Source organism: Cricetulus griseus, chromosome 2 (assembly GCF_003668045.3).
Source record: "Cricetulus griseus strain 17A/GY chromosome 2, alternate assembly CriGri-PICRH-1.0, whole genome shotgun sequence".
In the NCBI taxonomy this organism is placed as follows: Eukaryota; Metazoa; Chordata; class Mammalia; order Rodentia; family Cricetidae; genus Cricetulus; species Cricetulus griseus.
This window is the reverse complement of record NC_048595.1, coordinates 418461765-418468989: the sequence shown is the minus strand read 5'-3', so window position 1 is coordinate 418468989 and position 7225 is coordinate 418461765.

Genomic DNA, 7225 nt, shown 5'->3' with positions numbered 1-7225 from the left:
CCACTGTCTCCTCCTGATTGTTCTGCAGCTGAGGACAATAAAGCCTGCGTGGTGGCTAGCAAGAACAGCTGTGGGAAGAAGTCATCTGATTTCTCTCCCCAGCAAGTTGCATAACACTATTGCGATTGCTATTGGTCCTAACAACTCCAGAATTTTTTTTTTTAAATCTAAGCAATGCAAAGCCCTTAGCACCACATTCTAATCTAATTTGTTTCTTTAGTCAGATTTCATCTTGAGGGAGAAGCCTTTAAGAGGCTGAGAGGAGACATGTCCTATGGGACATCTGGTTTCATTCATTCCTAGGTGGCAGGTTGTAAGGGCAAGACTGGTAAGCTGCGAAGGACAGCTGCAGCCTGATTGGAGAACAAGAAACTATTGGGGACAGTCCCACGGAGACATCCTTTCTCTTTTTCATCCCTTCCCTCCCTCAGTTGTGAAGGCTTTTCTTGTTTTCATTTTCAACCTAGAAAAGAAATCGTGATTTCTGAAAAAGGTTTCACAAGTTATTTCCTCCTCACCACAGGATATGAGGGAGAACTCTTTGAGCCTTGGGGAACTTTGAAGCTCTTGCCCATCTCCTGAGTTACCCAAGGAGGCTGCAGAGGCTGCATTTGTAGGAAGTGCTCTCGTGGTGGCAGCAGAAGCTCAGAGTGGCTGGTGCAGCCCTGCCTCTGCTTGTCTGTTCATTGAGAGGCAGGGCACATCGAAGGGCCTCTGCGAGGACATTTCGCACACTGTAAATTGGGGCTGGAGGAGATGCTTAATTAAATCAGTCCTGAGGTCACAGGAAGGAAAAGACCCCCTCCCTCCCAGACTTGACCTGGTTCACGTAGCATGGCAGCCGGAGAACCTCGAAATATGTTAGTAGGAGAAAAGCAAATGTGCTCAGAGGAGCCAGCTCCCAGCCCCATTGTACAGGAGAGAAAGCCCATCTAGACTGTGGACAAGGGAGGGTTCTGACCTTCCAGTTTAATTCTGTGTACAAAAACCAGAGGAAGACAGCCAGACAGGCCAAATTGCTGTGTCAGATTCTAGTACCCAGGATGGACTTGCTTTAAACATCTTACTTCTAAAGATTCTTGTCATCTGAAGGGACTTGGGAAGGTTTCAGTGGGTCCTCTACCGGAACTGGGAGCAAAGGGTAAATCATTCAGTGACAGTTCTTAGCTCATGAGTGAGGCCACTCAGTTGGGACCTAGGATCTTGGACAGGACCCCAGTCAAGAGGAGTCTGTCATATAAGAAAACATGGGTGCCCAGGATGAAAGGGAACAGGCTATGCAGCCTACCTGGCCTCTGGACTCTCAACCTGCTCTGAGTCTGTCCTTGACTTCTCTCTGTGGCTCGTGAGTTTGGGAGGTCATCGTGAATACCTTGTCTCTGTCTCCTGCTACATCATGTCACTCTTCTCTCCCGAACCCTCTCAAATTTACAGATAGGGTTAGGAGCTGGCAGAACATAAAAGAGAAAATGTGGTTCCTCGGTGTGTGTGTGTGTGTGTGTGTGAGATCTTGGCTAAATGTTGGGTCAAGCAAACTGAGAAGTAACTTTAGCCCAGCCCAGCTGGTCTCCATGGGCCTTGGGACTGAGTGTTTGCCTCAGCCTAGGGCACAAGGTCCCATGGGTGTCACCATTTGGAACAAAGGACTCCAGGCCTCTGAATCATCACCCACCTCCCATGCCCATGATATCCTGACCACACTTAATTTTCATTCATAATTTTCTGTGATGCTGTAACCCACAGTGCCAATGCCATTAGCCCTTCAGATCTCTTCACTAGCTAGATCTATTCTTAACTTAGGCAAGTTATCGTGTGTGTGTGTGTGTGTGTGTGTGTGTGTGTGTGTGTGTGTGTGTGTGTGTTGGTGAGCTTTGGGGCAGGCATTTCTTTATTCCCCTCCTCTTTCTGGGTTTTCATTGTTCTCCTGTGTCCTTCCCCTTACAAATTAAAGGGGGCCTGAAGATCTAGGTGGCCAAAAATTTGCCTCTCCCTGGTAGGAAGGTAGAACGGGGCAGAGAGAGGCTCCAAGATTAACATATGAAGGAATGAGAGAGAAGGAGGGAAGGAGAGGCAAAGTAGGAAAGAAGAGGTGAGGTGAGGGAGGGTAGAGAGAGAGAGAGAGAGAGAGAGAGAGAGAGAGAGAGAGAGAGTGCACTCTCCCCTACCAATGCTGTCACATTAGCAAGGCATAGGGCATGTGCACACAGTACAAAGTACAAATGTCCCAGCCTTCTTGGTGCAGGTGTCACTGAGCTCCAACCTTACTCCAGCTTTGGCCCACTTCCATTCCTTGAAGTTCCTTTTCTCCTCAGTAAACTATCTTGATTTCTACATGTATCCTTGTGTCCCTGGTCCAATGTCTTTATCCGGCACACAGGAACCTGAAGTCTGAGCAGGTGCTGTCTGGACTCCAATAGCCACCCAATAGCATTTCCAAGCCTCTGACTTTATCACTATGACGTCTCTAATGATCTGTAAACATGTGAACAGATCAGGGATTAGGAGTGGAGCCGGCACAGAGGGGAAAGGTATGTTCTAGGGGGTCTGTGGGGCAGGGCTGGAGTTGGGGCTTCACATCCCAGGGTGGGAGTGAAGGTGAATGATGCCTTTGTCTCAGCTACTTAGCGAGCCACCTTGCTATGTCTTAGTTATCGCAGGCGCAAAAGTCAAATATGAGACTTGTCACACACTAAGGCTGGCTATGGGGCACTCCAAGCTCATGAACTAGGATGCAGCAGTTCACAATTTGAAGATCCAGTAGCACGCTTTTAAAGTTAATTTATGTAAACAACACAAGAAGAGCAACCTTCTTCCTGTGATCCATATATTTATTCCCCATTACCAATGCCATTACATATGAATAACTTATTAGACCCAATTAAATAAAAAAAAAAAACAGCGAAGGGTAGACTGATGAAGCAGGCAACGATTCTCCCAGGCTTGTTCTGGTAAGCAATTCATTTGTTTATTCCCTCAGTATTCAGGATTGCCACTAAGGCTGAGCCGAGAAACCAGTAAATATTTTTAATGTGACAGGAAAATCAAAGCATTCTGTGCATCACACACCGTTGTTACACCAGCCTTTATTTCTTTTCTTAAAGAAAAATTATTATCTATCATCTTTTTGGAATTTATAGGGTACAAGAACCCTGTGTGGTCCTGAGGAAGGTGAGTGGCAGGGTGGCGCCATCTGTATCCGATGGGCCACATATGTATGCCACTAGACAGTGCAAGGTCCTCCTGATAAGTGCAGGGAGCAGATGCACTACATATTTAAAAAAAAAAACATTTATTTTCATCCTGATGTTATCATACATATATTTTAGGTTAATAATGTAGAGGATTTCAAAACTCCATCATTAGACTCATACACTTCCCTTAAAAATTTAAATTACATTTATTTATTTATCGTGTGTGTGTGTGTGTGTGTGTGTGTGTGTGTGTGTGTGTGTGTGTGTGTAGGTCAGAGGATAACTTGAGGGAGCAATTTCTCCTCTTTCCATTTACTGTGTGATTCTGGTACTGAACTCAAGCAGTCTGATTTGGCAACAAACACCTTCTTCTTCCTGAGCCAACTCACTGGACTTCATATACATTTTTTTAGTGGCTATTGTTTTTAAACTTTGTGCATCTAGATCCACCCAACTAGCAAGTTTATTATCTTCTTTTGAGCACATTAAGTAAAAGAAGTACACACACACACACACACACACACACACACACATCTGCCATCCTTGTGGAAACCTAATAAAAGTAATGGCAAAGAGAGGCAGAGTTTATTCAATTTGGTTTAGACCTGGGCAACATTAATTTCCTTGTCTCAAGACAGCCCATATCTTAGAAGGATTTGATAAAACTCAGCAAAGGCAGTCATGGGGCCTGTAAGGGTCACTTAGTGAATCTGTCTGCTGGTAAAGGGAGAGTTAAATTATAAAAAGAAAGGAAGAAATGCAATCCCAGCTCATGTTATCCATTAGCTGGGTATATTATTGACCAAACTTATAGTCAGATAATGCAAACAATAACAAAGTTATTGATTTAGGAGATGTCAGGCAAATAGGTACTTATCATGATGCTGCTGATAAGCTGAGGGTCGCCCGCTGCAGCAGCGACAGAAGCTATTGATTTTGCAGTTGGTCATCTGTGGCTTGTGGCGGACATGCGATCTGTAGGCTGATTCTATATGCAGAGGCAGACCTGAGCTTGGGGGAGGAGTGGGAAGGAGGACGATACCATAATCCCCTCGAGCAATGCCACCAAACTTGGACTACGTTACGAAGAGGGTTGGTTGGCGTTGTCACTGGGTCGCAGGATGCTTTGGGGGCTGTTGCCTCCTCAGGGTATATTTCTTATCCCCATGCCTGGATGCCTCGCCTAAGAGCAGGCCCTTAAGCATCTGGTAAAAGTGCTGCACTTGGAGCTGACCAGTAGGGGTCCAGAAGACAGATGAGACCTACAGGCCCTCCCCACTGAAAACCAAATGGATCACCTCCTCTGCACATCTGCTCCCAAACCTGGGCCTTCCAGTTGGCAGGGAAATCTGGCCAGACTTATTATTATTGCTTCTCTCAGCATGTGATCAGCCTGAGGCATTCATGGTTGATTGTCTAAATTTTAGATGTGAACCAGCAAAAAACGCCATCTCTCTTAGCACTTTTAGTATTAGCCAATTACATGGCTGTGAAGGAGGTATAATAATACTCATTATTTTTTGGATAGCTTTTCAAGAAAAAGATGCTTGATGTCTGCCAAAGGGACCCAGTGACTGTTTGACATTCAAGTGAGAGAAAGAGAGAGGAGGGGAAGCTGGTGTGGGGGTGTAGAGTGGGGGGTGAGAGGAGTGGGGAGTATTTGTTTTCTTCCTTTCCCATAGATGATCCTGGGGATAATTTTCTGCTCTCATCTATGAGAGAACAAAACACGTTCATCATTTCCAGTTCCTCTTCTTGCAAAATAGTACGGAAAGATAGATGATATTTACATAGGGTCAAGCTCCAGGAAGGAAGAAGAAGTTCATCCTTTCGTTCATTCATGGTTATCTTCTGAAGGGTTAGCAGGAGACCGGCATGCACAAAGCAGGTGCATCCGGGAGCCAGAAGCAGCTCTGCACAGGTTTCCATCTGAGAAGGTGAGCGCGGGGTGGGGTGAGTGGCACACACACATGTGGGAGCACTCGTTGTCCTATTTTTAGAGATTGAGAGTATTCCCATGATTTTTCCTTTTGTAACTAAGGAGAGGCCTCTTTTGGAGGTTGGGGGTTATGAAGTGAGAACCGCGGTTGGTCCAAAAGGCATGACATCTAAAAGCAGGGTGTCCACATTACAGGTCCTGTTTTTAGAGAGTTCTTTCTTTTAGAGAGTTATCTTTTAAAACTTATTTTTAATGCCCTTGGTTCTTTGGGGGGGGTGAATTGAATTCTTTTAGATACAGTCAAACATCATCTGGCCTTGCATCTGAAGAGCATGGTTTAGAGATGAAGCGTCACCATCATTTTGTTGTTTTTGATAAAAACGTGTGACTATAAACTACTGTGACTGAGTTTTATTTTTAGGCTAGGAGTGTAAGCCTTGCACACGCCCTTTGAGAGTGACCAGATCTTCTAAGGCATTTTGAAGAATAGCAGCATCTTTATTATAGAAATGGAGGAAAGAGAGTAGGCTCCGAGGTCTGAGTGTGGGGCTCTATCCTGGCCTCCATGGTGTCCTTGCTTGGTGGTGTTCGTTTAGTCCTTTGGCTCCATTGTAAGCATGGAGCTGATCATGTGTATAAGAAATTGAATTTGAGAGGCAGGTGGATCTCGGAGTTCGAGGCCAGCCTAGTCTCCAGAGCGAGTTCCAGGACAGCTAGGGTTACAAAGAGAAAGCCTATCTTGAAAAACCAAAATAAATAAATAAATAAAAACAAACAAAAATAAAAATAAAAAGTAAATTTGTTCCCTATCTGGTTATTGTGAGGGCCCAGCAACATGCAATAACTAATGGTAAAGCATGTGGTCCAGGGCCTGACAGATGGCAGTTACTTCAATCAATCATACAGGAAGTTTCTCGAAAGGCATCAAAGGCAACTGTATATTTTCAGAACTATGACCACAGCCTACTTACAAGATATGCCAAAGCATGCTTTGTCAAAGGGCTGCTCTCTGGAGAGGGCCTGCTTGCTGTTCCCATCCGCTCTTTACCCCATGCTGCATCCTTGTGGTTGAGCTAGCAGACCTCAGTTCCCTGGCTTCTAAACAGTTCCAGGCTACCATGGTATTGATAGGTTGTTAAAAGAAGGGTCTCATGGAATATTTATTCACCCCCACTTGTTTTTCTCTCCCTCTCTGTTTAGGTCAGAGGCCAATGCAGGATTCCTCCTCTATCAGGCTCCACTTTATTTTTTCAGGTATGGTCTCTCACTAAACCTGAGCTCATCCATTTAGTTGGACTTGGCTGACCTGTGAACCCTAGGTCCTGTGCCTGCCTCCCCAGTTTGGGATTACATGTGTGCTCCTTTGCCCTGCCTTTTTGTGTAGATGTAATGAACACCTAAATTGTTCCAGTAATATAAAAACTCAGGAGTCAAAAATTGAGAAAAAGACCTGATAAATCCAAGGACAGCAGAGAGATGATTGGCTGACCTTCTCTCCATGTTTTTCCTAAATCACCAGCCCTGGAAGTATCCTCTTCTCTCTTTCTGTCCTCTCTAGCAGACCTCTTCAGTCCTCCAAGAACTCTATGGTTAATCCCAGTCAGCCAATTGCTGACTCCGTCCTTTGATTCAAGGTGGCTTTGTTGGTACAGTGGAATGGCTGTATGAACAATTCTCCCACAACAGTGGATGCTGGGGATTGAACATGCCTGTGTGGCAAGAACTTTACCTAGCAAGCCTTCTTTCCAGGCCCACCCTATGTGTTTTGACTAAAGGGTGCAGTTTTCCTTTGGGGGACACAACTCTCAAGTCCTAACCCCCCTTTTTTTTCATTTTTTAAAACCATAGCTGTCCTTCTTTTCTGCCTTCTCATCTAGTCAATAAACTGTTCTGCAATTGCAAAACCAGGGTACTTCCCAATCCTTGCTGGTTTCTTTTAACCCCATCCTTACCCACAGAGAGACTCTTCACTGAGGTCCCATCACTGACCTTGTCTGGATCCTGGCTCATCCAGTGATGGCCTAGTCAGTCTTCAAGTGTTCATCTGATTTCCTATGGCTAAGTTACAGATGATTTGGTCACGTTGGCTGTATCT